We start from the raw sequence: 14294 nt of genomic DNA, 5'->3' as shown, positions 1-14294 counted from the left end.
CTTGGACATAGAGTTCAAGAGGCTGGACATAGAGACCTCTTGCATGTTTGCTCATTAACAAAGGGGCTGTGATAGTGCAGAAGGCCTTAATCATGAGAGTGAGAGTAATGGATCATGATTGATGGGTGTTGTGTCTACTGAGACGTGGGCGGAGGAAGCACTAATAACACAGACTGTGCGTCAACAGATGGTTTGCGATACAGAGCTGCAGCCTCGCTCCAGATAGGTCAATTAGCCTGATAAGTAAAAAAAAAAAAAAAGTGTTGGATTTGGCACCTCGTCTGCAACTGGTACATATTCCCTTTATATGGTCACTACTTATCTTACAGCAATCAGGAAATTGCAGATTAGACTTCCTTTGCACTTTCCATCTGTTCATATGCGTCACTTCTACTAGTATTGAAAAAGGGAAGAGCATTAGCTCGACACATGAATCAGCCAAATAATGATTATCTCTGTATATATCAGATTTTCTGTATAGTACTAATATTCATCTGGTGCCTCCAGTTGCCACATTGTTATGATACAAAGAGTTTGATGGGTGATACCACACTAACATTTCATGCGTGTCCCAGATGTTACTATAAGCTTGGTAAATGAACTAATCAATAGGGTCACATTAATTTAAGTCTGTCTTAAAATACAATACACATGAATATATGGCCATTGAGAATGTTGGTCACTGTAATTAATCTCCATCTACACTACACCATCATTGTCACATGAATTTATCATGTCACATTAGACATTCATAAATCACTTCTCATTTTGTGTCTATTTGTTATGCACAGGTACAGATGTGCATCTACATAGGAATTGCTGTATGCATCTCTCAAGGACTTAACAAACATATTCATATCCCTAATGGAATATAACGCAATCACAGATAGTACATAAAATGATACAGTGGCGCTTGAAAGTCGGAAGGGAATGCAATTAAACAAATGAGACTATAAGATTACAGGCAATTTGTGGGAATAGTATTTAGAGCTATAGAAATATTAATTAATTTCAAAGGAAAATTAGATTTAGGGATATGAGTGTGTGGTATTTTAATCAGGTAAGAGTCTGGGAGCCCCTGCCTTATTTAAGAGAAATATACAATAAGCAAACTGAGGCCTCTTTGGCTTTTGATAACCTACGTAAATTACTGTACTCGGGTGAGATCACCCCCTTTTGATTTTGCACAACATGAAAACAACCACTCCCAATTCTACTGTTATCATCTAGAGTTTTCAGTCACTTTTAGCCCATAGCTATGGCTCAGTAGGCTACATTACACCTACTGGCATAATTATTATGAGCTGCGTGGGAAACTGACAGCAGACAAGCAACAGATATATTTTGTAGTTGACAAAGTCTTCATAGGGATGTGATTAAGGTGGATGAGAAAAAAGGAGGAATTCTCAGTTCTTTCTCAGTTCTCAACTATAACTATATAATTATCCCAACTTAATCCCCAGAGGTTTGTTCGTTTCATTTCTTCTTGTTCGACCAACATTTGTCTGTTGAAACAGCAACCCCACATACGACTTTCAAAAATGTGCCACTTCGGCATCAGGCACCAAAATAACAGATACCACTGCTTACTGCGGTGCCAAAATGGCAACCAGTTTCATACCATTCTTCATCCTAAACAGCCAAAAGCACATTTAATTTAAGTTGTTTAAAACTGAACTTTAACTCTGGCCTATTTTAGGAAAATCCTCTGCTTTATAGCAAACCTTTCTGTGTCTTTATATTGTGACCGTGCTTGCTACAGTGTACTGTACGTACTACGTACTCCTCCATCCAAAGGCTGTATGTTAATGTTCGCCCTTTTTCCCTGCTTGTTCTAATGACCTAATTACATTTTACAGGAGGACATTTTCTAAGTGAGTACTGTTACTGCAGTTATTCTAACTTTTTATGTATTTAAATTCACGCCAGGATCTTTTCATAACCTTTCTTATGTACAAAGTATGTGCCTAAACTAAAGAACATTGCATTGCCTAAAATCTCATGATGATGATGACCTGAGCCTACTAGCATGTGGAACAATCACCTTTTAGCCCATATCTATAGTACTGATAACAGATAGCAGCCACTGAATCATGTAAAAACATCCAAAGTGGGTGATCAATCATTGTAACCAATTATTGTGTGTACAGATATTGCAGAATTGCAAATTATGCTATACAGTATTGCACTGCTCCTCAATATCTATAATAAAATACTAAATGTGATAACGTTTAGAAAAAAAATCCACGTGAGTATAGGAATTATATTTTTTTTCTTCAGTAGGTTCAGTCAGTGATGTAAAGGCAGCATAGGTTGAGTTTGTACTAAGAGTACCATGCTCTCAGTTGTTGTTTCTTTTCTCTCTGCTCCTGCTGGCATCACATCAAACCCTGCCAGAGCCTCTGCTGCTGCCCTCTTCGTCTCCCCGCTGCTCAAGGTAAAACGGCAGACTTTCTCTGCTCCTTTAAACAAATTTGTCAAAGGTGAGCAAGCAATATTAAAACTAAGAACGGACCCTGTTTGTGTTGAACAGTGAGAAGCTTTATATAATACTGTGACCAGCAAACAGAAGCTATTTCATTAAGATGGGTTTATTTCCTAATACCTCCTGACAATGTGATATCACCGCCGTCCAATTTGCATTTAAATATATTCTATTTTATTGGTGTATTGTCAGCGGGATTTATTATAGGCAGTTTAGCATACAGACCTAAAACAGTCTCTATTGTTAAGACCTAAACCCCTAGACACCACATGTAGACCCCATAAAAGATGAGGCGGCTTGGTTTGATGATGCTATAAGGCCCTTCAAACATTTACTTGAGTCTGATGTAAACAAAACGCTGCTGTGTTCAAAGGATATCAGGGAAGGAGATTCCTGTTCACGGAGCTGAATAATGCAAGATGCAGAGAATGAGCAGTCTGCATGAAATTCGAAACACAAATCCATGCCTTCATCTCGACATGCCCTATTTTGTTGATTTTTTTTTTTCTTTTAAGAATAGTGTAATGTAGTGATTGAAGCTTTTGTTGCTGAAAGTATTAAAGAAGATGAAGATGGTGTAAGAATGGTCCATCCAGTCTTTGGAGTCGGGAATATAGCATGTGGCAAAGCAGTACATTACTGCACAGCTATGGGGGGAGCTTGACTGAATAATGACGCATGTTTGTGTGGGTGTGTTTGCGCGCACGTACGCACGCAGCTAAACAATCAAAGAGGAGATCAGAAGAACTTTATAGCCAAATGCCATAACCGTGCCTTTAAGCTTGATAAACTGCTACTTCGCATATGTGATGTTATTGTAATATTAATGGTGTTCTGCCTCTAAACGGTTCCATTAACTCTGTATCAGCAGAGTCACTGAGCTCGCAACTGTCGTCTGCTGTATCTGCATTTTTGCATTTCGGTTTGCTCCTGATGTTTCACACAAATAAGCCACATAGTGTTCTGACACCTGTTAATCATGGCCAGCACTCCTTTCCAGTGCTGACACCTTTCTACTACAATGTTAAAACCCCCAGGTGGTTTTACTGTCGTGACATCATTAAACTGAAGCGTAACCCTACTGGGTGATCTGTGTATGCGACAGTCGTTCCCCTCTAGGATTCTGCAGACTTAGGATTGTTGTGGCCAAAAATGCATGATTTGTGCTTGCACCCACTGAACTTTCGAACAAAATTGGGCTGCTTGTTGCAGTATTTTTATGATGCTTTAAATTGCAAGTTCCCACTTCACCATCAGACTGTTAGACTTTGTCACTCTAACCGAACATACACAGATCAGCCACAACACCAGCAAGTGGTTTTAATATAAAAATAATAATTATAAAAGTAAGAATTTTTATACAAATAGTTTGAGCTAATGACCTTCCTATATCAAAAATTTTCTCTACTGCCAGCTGAAAAACTCCTCCAGATGACATCACTTGGAGGAACCTTCTGTTCAGATTCTCTATTTGCTCACACTATGCAGTTTGGAATCAAAGTCAACCTGCTTTTCCAGAGCTCCTCTAGATGACATCCGCTGACCTCCTAACGATGGAAAAGTCCTCTGGGTGATGTCACCTGTACTCCTGCCACCTCTGTACCCAGTGTATCACATTTTGCTGTGTATAATATTCGCAGTAGCAGTAGCACCAGTGGCTAAGCTGTTCATGGAAGCAGTCATAGCAGATTCCACAATGTGTCTCAAAAACTCATATTTAGTCAACAATGGGTGTCACTTTAAACCCCATCTCTCTCCATCAGTCATCTATGTGTTTCTTTATCATGACCACAAATGTTTTCTAATCCCCCCCCCAGCCCCCAGAATTGATGAATTGGTGCTGCTGGAATCTGTAAGCAGAAAGGTTGACTCCATCCCTTTTTTGCAGCACTCAGATACTGAACTTTTTCTAGCACCCACTGAACTTTCTTTAAGCTCTCATTTAGCTAAGCAGGTATTTGGAAGAGGGGAAGCCGGCAGGGACCCATTGTTACTCCTTTGTTTTATTTTGAGCATCCTCAGTAAGTGTTGTGGGCGCCACCAGTGCGACATCTCCTTGCTCTGAAGAAGATGAAGGAGCACAAACTCCCCATGACAACTGTGAATTGTTGTGCTGCTACTTTACTGGGAGACACAGCTCAAAGCGTTGCAAATCCTGACAGTGCTGATGAACAGCTACGTGTTTTATCCTGAAGGGCAATCTGATGCTTTTTAAGAGAAGCTTTTGAGTGCCTTGGATGTCAAAAATGAAGGAGGAAGTTAGGGAACAAGCCTTCATTTCAGTTTATGTTTATGTCTGCCAGCTCTGTGAAGCTGCTGCCTTTGTTTCTGCTCTGTACCAGGCCTCAACATTGTTATGTAATGGATAAACAATGAAGAATTGTATAATAAGGAGGCTTATCAACTGATATCGCTGCAGCACACAATGTCAGACGAGTACACTTGTGTTCACAAGTATTTAAACTATTTTCATAATTTTGGCACTGTACATTAGATCTAAATCTCATCTGTCAGCTTTCATTTGAGGGTTTTGTCGAAAATATAATGCAGGTCTTTTGACTGTGAGAGGAAACCGTACCGAGGCACAGGGAGAACATGCAAACTCCACACGGACAGGCTGCAGCCAGCAGGTAGATTCCAGCCTTCTATAGGCTCAGTATGATTTTTAGTGAACTCTAATCTGGGTGGTATTTCAGGAATTTGCTTAAAAAAGAATTCAGACAAGACACATTTCATTTTCCCAACCATACAGTTCATATAGAAACACAAAATTGTACAGTATGTCAGATCAGGAATAAAGTAAATGGCTGAACAGAACTTTTTTTTGTTTTGCTCTGATCACTAAAGGTCTAACAGCAAAGACATTGACCTTTCATCACACATAGACTACGATAATAAACAGCGTATGTTCGTCTCCAACTGTAAACACTTTAAATCTGTGGGAAAGTGTGTGAAGCACTAAAAACAGGACGCACTGCTCCTATGAAGAATCATTTCTCATATGTGACTGATCACACTTTTGTGCTGTATTAAACACTATGGGGAATTTATAAGAGTCTGGTTGTATTGCAGCAGTAAATACTAGAAGATTAAAAGAAGGCACTAAGTGTGTGTGTCGGTGTGTGTGTGTGTGTGTGTGTGTGCGCACATTTGTTTAATTAATACTGCAGATAACTGAACATGTTTTTATAGTATTTCAGTTTAAGTTTACTGGCTTTACATATCGAACCAGTCAGTAAATGCTTTTAGAGTAAGAGTCTGAAATATTTATACACAGTATTTTACCCTCACTTTTAAGTTTCATGGATTTTCATGAAAAAAAAACATCTACCAGTATATCAGAGTGATATTGCATTTACAGGTCTACATAGGATATACACAGTGACAAAAACAAGAAATGCACTGTTTCTTGCTTTTAATGAAATGTGATCTGATCTTCACCACACAAAATTATCAACAAACACAATATTTTCTTGCTGATAGCTAAACGCAAACAGTCATAATCGATGACAATATTGTTTTAGTGGCTGGTTGAACCTCCTTTGGCAGCAATTCCTGTACCAGTGGATTAGACCTGCACAACATTTAAAAGCCCCATATCATGATGCTCTCTTCACTTTTTGGATGATGTCTTCTTACTGGCATGTCGTGCATGTGCCTGTTTAATGTTTGTTGTATTGACTGAGTGATCATTGAGCATTCTGCATTATGTCTTTGGAGTGATCTTGGCTTGGCACTCACCTCTGTGGAGTATAACTCCGGCACCAAATTGTGTCCAATTGTAGATATTCTGCATAACTGTGGACTGATAAATACTCTGTAACTCTAGCTCCATGCTAATCAGCAACTTCAGCTTGTATGTTTATTGGGAGTGTTCCATAAAGACCTAAAAGATCATGACTGTTAGTGTTTGATGATATCTGTGACTTTGACACAGATGAGATCCCATTAATGAAAAAGCCAAAGAATTGCAAACAGTGCCATTACTTTTTCTTGCCACTGTACTTGCGTGTTATATGCTGAGTTCCTTTGCCTGCTGCCTCCATTAAATTTTAGTTGAATATTTAGGCACTTTATCCATTTAGCAAATCAAAGTCTACTAATGAATGAATGAAACTGAATTAATGTAACAGTGCCAGTTTATGGACTATTGTCTTTATCTTTCACAACTCTTGATCTTTTTAAAGATAAATCTGCATTAATATCACACATTAATATTTATACACCTGAATTAAAATGTGGGCTCCTCTCTTTCGTTACTGTTGCTATCATGCATCTCTGTGTTAAACGAAGAGGGAACAAACTCAGAGTTGACTGATTCGAGCTTTTCTAGAACTAAAAACAGATTTTCCCTTTTTACTGTCATGATGTAGGCTACTTGTTGTTTATCATGCGTACACACAGACAACAGCACTATAATCATCATTATTCCTCACATACTTCCTTGTGTAGTTTGTGTATGTCTGGAGTATTTAAGGGATTAGCAACTGGGGGCAGAACCGGGCCCAATCAGTTAAACACAATATTACTTACATTAACATGCATATATTTAAATTAATTAATAATTAAATGTAATTAATTACTTATTATTAATTAAATATTGGTATGAATAGTGAAACAGTTTAAACTCCACAACATCATTCTTTTTACATAGTTTTTTTAAATACATTATGTCAAACTTGCCATTTTATCTTTTTATCTTTTATCTGTCTCTCTTCAGGTGGTGAAACAGATGAAGCAAGCAGAGCTAAATAATTATTACAAACATTTCTCTTAGATAATAATATATAACACATAATAATAAACCATTTTGACAGCTTGGATAGGCTCCAGTTTAAGAAAGATTTCCATCCATTCACCAGTTATCTTTAACTGCCTATCTTGTCTAGGGTCGCAGGGGGGCTGGAGCTTATCCCAGCTGTCCTAGGGCGAGAGGCAGGATCCAAACGGGACAGGTCTCCAGACTATATCACGGCAAACACAAAGAGACATACACAGACAGACAACCAATAACACTCACATCTAGGGGCAATTTAGAGTCACCAAGTAACCTAACATACATGTCTTTGGACTGTGGGAGAAAACTGGAGTACTCAGGGGAAACAAACGTAAGCACGGGGAGAACATTTAAACTCCACACAGAAAGGCCTTGGATTTAAACCAGGGACCTTCTAGCTGTGAGGAGGCAGGGCTAACCACCCCACCATGGTGCTGCCTTAAGTAGCATTCGTAATTGTTAATTGTGATTCAAAAATGATGTTGATTTTAAAGAAGAAAAAAAATCTTTGTTTTACTGTTCTTGCCATTTTACACAACTGTAGAAATCACACATAAACAAAATCTTATTTCTTATTCTGTCTCTCTCTGTCTCTCATTTTCCAATGGTTCTCAGAGAACAGTCAGTACACAGAGCTCAGGTTTGCTTCAGTCTGACCCACGTACCTTCATATATCATCTGTGGCTTCTGTAACTTGGTTAATCAGAATTGAGTAGACCTAAAGGCACAGGAGCTAAAATGATCAGTTTCACACAGAGCTGGGGAGGAGGTACAGCATAAAGACCCATTATAGAAAAAGCTGTTTTTTTGGAGCCCTAAAAACTAAAGCTGAATTATTATATAATTACTTTTTTGTGTCAACATTCCAACCTTAAACTTTCTTGGTCAGTTCACACACAAGTTGTCATTTTATATTATGTTAAACAATTTAATAGAAAGATTTTTTTTTTAATTCAAAAAGGACAGAGTAAAATAAGTCAGGCTTAAAACAGACGGTAATCTAATACTTCAGTACATTAGCATTAACTACATATAAGACTTTCATCTTTTCTGGTGAACCTTCCCTGCGAATGTTGTTGTGGTCCTTTGACAGTCTTCCCTGAAAATGTTTAATATGACAGCTTTAAAAAAAAAAAGCTTGATCACTTTATCTTCTACTGTTGAGCTTAAAGTAGTTGAACACACTGAGGAATTTTCAAAAATGTAATAAAAACTGTTCTTTTAATCAAACTGAGCATGTTCTCTACAACCTTTTTTACATCTTAAAGCTTTCACACTGCCTACGCTTTAAGAATTGTCCTAACTAGACTTCAATGCAGCTTTACTGTGCCATTACTTTTAATACGGCGTCGTAGAAATGTCACGAAGTGTGTATGGTGAAGCTTCAGGATACTGTAAAGAATGGACACCACTTATTCCAACATGGATGAGAGACATGCAGTGTTAACTACAATCAACAATCAACTGTTTTATGTGTTACTTCCATCTTGATGTTGACGTGTGCGTAAACAAGAGTTTAATGATCTGACAGCAGGTATAACTGAAATCATAGTGAAAGCAGTGATGGCAGGTGTCTAGAAACTTTGCTTTTGTCTATATACAGTTGCTGTCTACTTCTGTTGAGAGGGGAGCAGCAGTATAATACGTTAAGCTCTGTGTTTGTCTTCTGGTCTTTTAGCATTTTGTTTGTCAGCCTTTTTTGTACACAGAGCTTTTCTTTTTTTGTTGTCTGACAATCTATGGCCTCCTGCTGCTTTCATGTTTAACATTCCTCTCAGAAAGATGCTTGACATCCCAAAAGCCTGTTGTTGACCAGGTGCTATCTCCTCCAAATAACACACTTGGGAAACAAAAAAGAGCTCCTCTGCAGTCAGCTTTTTTCTGGTGAACCACCTTTTCCCCTCTTTCTTTCCTTTTTAACAGATTTAGTGTTTGTTTTCTTCTTTCTTATACCATCTGTCCACATTTTGTATTGAACTGCTGCATCTTTGTACGACTGCTACGTAAAGTGCTTATGAAAGACAGTGATAATGGGTGGGGTGGTCCATGATTTATTTTTTTTTTTAGCCGCAAACCCCATTTGCAATAAAGTTGGGATGCTGTGTAAAGTGCAATGGTTTGGAAATCACTTATAACCTAATTTCGATACAATTTTTAAACTGTAAAACGAAAGGGAATTTCATGCCAGCAACAAAGTTGGGACGAGGCACGTTTACCACTGTGTTGAATCACCTCGTCTTCTGAAGAGACCGACTGCTTTAAATTTCCTTTTTGTAGGATTTAGAGTCTTCATTTTTATCTTTTGACTGAAGGTAGAAGGCTAGGCTCATTTTTTTTTCTTCCGCTTGTTCTAGTGCCTAATGCAGTTTTTATTTCTTGCCACAAACGCGTATGCAAATTCTGATCAAATGATTCTTTGTTCTTTGTTCACATCACAGCATATAGTCTTGCTCCAAAAACTTCACATGCTCCTTAGCGTACTCCAAGCAAGCTGCCTTATGTCTAGAAGTAAGCAATAGCTTCCTGTGTGCATTTCTCCCAAACAATCCAGATTTCTATGCGTTACTGTGTAGATGTGGACTTTTATTCAAGTTGCCTCTAAGGACTTTGTCAGGTTCCCTGCTGTTTGTTTTGGATTCTTATGTAGCTCCTAGTTAAGTTTTCTAGTGCCTGTTTTAGTGGGTTCAGTGTGTCCACATTTCTTCCACTTCTAGAATATGGTCTTCACAGTTAGTACTTGTAACCTTTAACGCTTTGAAATATTTTTACTCTTTTTTATTTCCCATTCCCCTCATAATGCATCAAATGTTTTCAGTGGGTGACAGGTCTGAACCACAGACAAAACAGTTTAGGAACTTGATTCTTTTACTACTGGGCCATGCTGTTGTAATATGTGCAGAATGTTATTTGGCATTGTCCTGTTGATTTTATCAAGCCCTCTTATGATAAATACATCATCTGGGTGGCAGCATATGTTGCTCCAAAACTAGCATAGCATTTAGCTTTAATGCTGCCTTCACAGATGCAAGTTACCCAAGCTGGCTTTTGAATTGTGCACTGATAACAAGTCTCCCCTACAGCACAGAGGATACAGGGGCTATGATTTTCCTAAAAGAATTTCATAATTTGACTCATCAGGACACCTCAGTCAATTTTAAATGAGCTCGAGCTCTGCGGCAGGATAAAATCATCAAATACTCAATTTGATGAATAACAAACATTATTCTCATTATTGTTTGTGCTGTTTATCATCAATGCCTCATATGATAATGCAAGTCTTTTCATTATCTTTTAAGTTTTATACATTGTCCCAAAGTTTCTGGAAATTTGTAGGAAAACTCTAATGACAAAGAGTGTGTTCTCCTTTCCTTTAGCACTGTATGCTATTTAAGTTTATTGTACGTAAAAAAAAATAAATCGAATCTCATCTCGTTAAGGAAGTATTCATTACATGTGCAGGCCTGCAGCTTAAAATTGCAGCTGACTTTAACACCAGCGCATTGTTAAAAGATCCACTTGTCTGTGTCTGTGTGGTTCTGCTGAGCCTGGTGTCGTCTAACTGTCGCCTGATGAGGGAAATGATATTCTTGGCCACAAGCCTGGGTCACAGATCAATAGCAACGCACCGTGAATCTTATCAGATGAATCAGCAGCAGCAACATTTCTATGGAATGGAATGTTGAACTTTCCTCAGCATGGGAAGTGCTGATGAATTGACACAGGCAAACAACACCTTCTCTTTTTGGTCATCAGACACTGAGGTAAAAGGCCAGTCTGGTTTGGAGGGCGATAACCTTCTTCTCTGCAACACAGTCCCATATTTAAACATCAAACCTCCCGTTTGATTTTTAAATTATGGGACTGTGTTGCAGTGATGAAGGTTATCAGGTTGGTATTGATAGATTTTTGTCAGCCTGCCATATGGGGATTGGTTTTGTGTTGCAGTGAGAGCTCTACGTTCCTGCCCTGGATCTCAACACTCACAATGCCAAAAAGTGTTGTTGTGCACCTGTCAAACTGTCAGCACAGGTTTTTGAGTTACTGTGAGGGTGTCACGGAAGCCATAAAAAAGTCAAAGTCAAATGACAAATAGCTATTTACATGGTTAACAGTTCAACATGGCAACAGTTCCACGATATTGATAATGCCCCACGTTTCTGTGCATAGCTTTTAAATAAAGTAAGATTAATTTGTCAGCTAATGTTTATGTAATTAGTGGAAAACCAAAAGTGAGTGAAAAAGTCTATGTAAATGAAAACTTACATTTAAATGAATGTTGCTCCATGTCTGCTAAATGTGTAAATGTGGAAGCCCATTTACCAGATGATAACTTTCAAACAACAGTAACTAATAAGCGGACCACAGTCGGGGTCTGGACCCAGACTCTATTCCGTCCGGACCTATAGCTGGAACAGACATAATATTGAATTTTTCATCAGTTGTGGCAGAGATTACATTTGTTTTTACACTGCTACTCAGCAACAGGGACATCCCACCTGTCTCTGATTGGCCAGTACTTTTTCCCATTGGTTTAGGCACTGAGGTTGGTTAAGGTGAGAATGTGAGCCAATCCCAGGCAAAGTAGGGCGGGCCTTCACTCAATAGAGGCGCAGAAAACCCCCTTTCCGAGTGAAAACAGCAGCAGTGGCAGTGCCAGGGAGAGAAAAAGCGACAAAATTGTAAGTCAGTCTGTCACGGCTTGTGCTAAACGGTGGAAGGTTGACACACAAAACCAGGCTTTTAATCCAGAATGGACTGAGGTGTACATGTTCATCCTTTCCCTATAGAAAGCTCGAAACCGCTGTCTCATCTGCTCTGAGAGTGTGGCATTGGTGAGAAGTAGGAATGTGAAATGCCGCTATGGAACAAAGCGCAAAATTATATAAAAAATGAAACACTGGTTTATGTTATAGTTATGTGGGCGACTGTGGTGCAGGAAGGTAGAGAGGTTGTCCACCAATCTCACAAATGTTGGTTCAATCCCCAGCTCCTCCGGTCACATGTTGAAGTTACCTTGAGCAAGACACTGAACCCCAACTTAGTTGCTCCCAGTGAGTGTTGGCCATCGGTGTATGAGTGTGTGTGTGTTATTGTGAGTGTGAATGGGTGAATAAGAAGCAGTGTAAAGCGCCGATAGGTATAAAAGTGCAGAACATTTACTTCAAAATGTATAAACTAATTGTAATGTATAACTAAATTATAATTCTACTTAAACATGATGATGCTGCAGGCCTGTAAACGAGGATACTAAACTCTATCCGGACCTCTCTGAATCACTATTGACTACCTCTGCTTTAGAAGGTGTTAAAGATGCAGGGGATAAGCAGACCAGGCGTATGACGTTGGTATTTGTTAAAATAAATTCATATATTTTGGTTTAGTGTGCATCAGTGCACACTTGGCAACAATGTTGCAACTCAAGCGAAGTTGTGAACTTAACAACAGACGTTTGTGACTCTGTGATACCACACTGCTAATCTGTGCGGCAGAAACACGATTTTGCATATTTCAGCTGCGTAAAACAGGTCAACCTGTAAGCAGGAATGGAATATTGGAAGAATTATTGGCATAAATGGAATATACTATTCATAATTATGTGTGTAATCATTAGAAAATGTGATTTTTTAGAAAATGTGAATTTAGTGGCATTCGTCTCATTGACGAATGCCACTAAATTGTGCTCAAAAAAGGAAATTTAATGTTAATGTTGAAGTAGCAGCAGCTACACTACAGGTCCACTTGGGACTAAACAGAGAAGAAGAATCAGTGTTTTGTTGCATTTATGTCAGTATGGTTGCCAATGACATGGCACCTGACAGACAATGTACTCTCCCACATTTAGAAAAGTAAGCGTTGGGATGGGGGTATAAAGATGGTTGCCATCTGCAATGTAACTGCAAGGAGTCAATGCATCTTCCAAGCAGAAAATGTAAATTACGTGTTATATTTAAAGCTTGTTGTGGTGCCCAGGTTGCCTACAAAATCCCACTAATGTAGCTCTAACTGTTCACTACTGGAGCTGGTTTGTTGATTAAGGCAAAGACATGCAGTCAAGTCACCACAGCCTGCACAGACAAACTCATGCTCTTCTACTTTCTTAACTGGTTTCTCCCCACCAAAAAAAAAAAAAATTGCAACTGAAAATAAAAACTAGTCATTTAAACTGTGAGTGGACTGAAAAGTGTGTGTTTGGGCTTTTGGGTCCAACAGCCTTGTGTTTTTATTTTGTAGTGCGAGTACCTTTGTGAAAAGGGAACATAATGGAACATTTGAAGAGAGCCCACTCAAACTCTGACATTTCCCGTGGACTGTGACGCTTGTTGAATTTAGTCCAACAATGATTTACATTGTTGGACTAAATGTTGCACTACCAACATTGCTGGTTGACGGCAATAATAATTTGAGGTTGTTATTGCTGCTGTTGCGGGATACACAGGCTAAACGGTTATATGGTCCCTCTTTCAATATCTGCATCATAACGTACCCACTATTTTAGGATAACTGAATCTGTCATTTGTAAAACTCATGCTTACGCTGCAATACACACATTCAATAGGGCATTTTAATTGACTTGGATATGAGCACATATGGTGATATTTGTTGGCAGGAGACAGGCACTCTCACCTGAAGAGAAGAACATCTTAAACACTTCCTCAGTGAGCTAATGTTTATGCTGATCGGACACATCTGGCTTCAATTGAAACATCTACTTTTCTTTTCCATGTCATGTATGCAATGAGACATAAAATGGCTTTGAGATAAAAATCATTCCCTAAATCTATATCCATCACTGTCTGGCTTGCCCTCTTTTATCACAGACTCCTCAGGGCAATGGTGAAACTGTACTTGAATTTCACAGACTCAGATTTCCATTGATCTGTCAGCGCCCACAAGCTTGACAGACTGCAGAGATTTGGATGTTGTGAGCACTGCTACAGCTTAATAATGAAGAGGATGATGGCAATGATAACAATGGCATTTCATCATCATTGTTAGAATAATTGTACTAGTAATGCTTGCAAAATATTCATG

Source organism: Channa argus, chromosome 11 (genome assembly GCF_033026475.1).
Source record: "Channa argus isolate prfri chromosome 11, Channa argus male v1.0, whole genome shotgun sequence".
NCBI classification, from domain to species: domain Eukaryota; kingdom Metazoa; phylum Chordata; class Actinopteri; order Anabantiformes; family Channidae; genus Channa; species Channa argus.
This window is presented reverse-complemented; position numbering follows the sequence as displayed.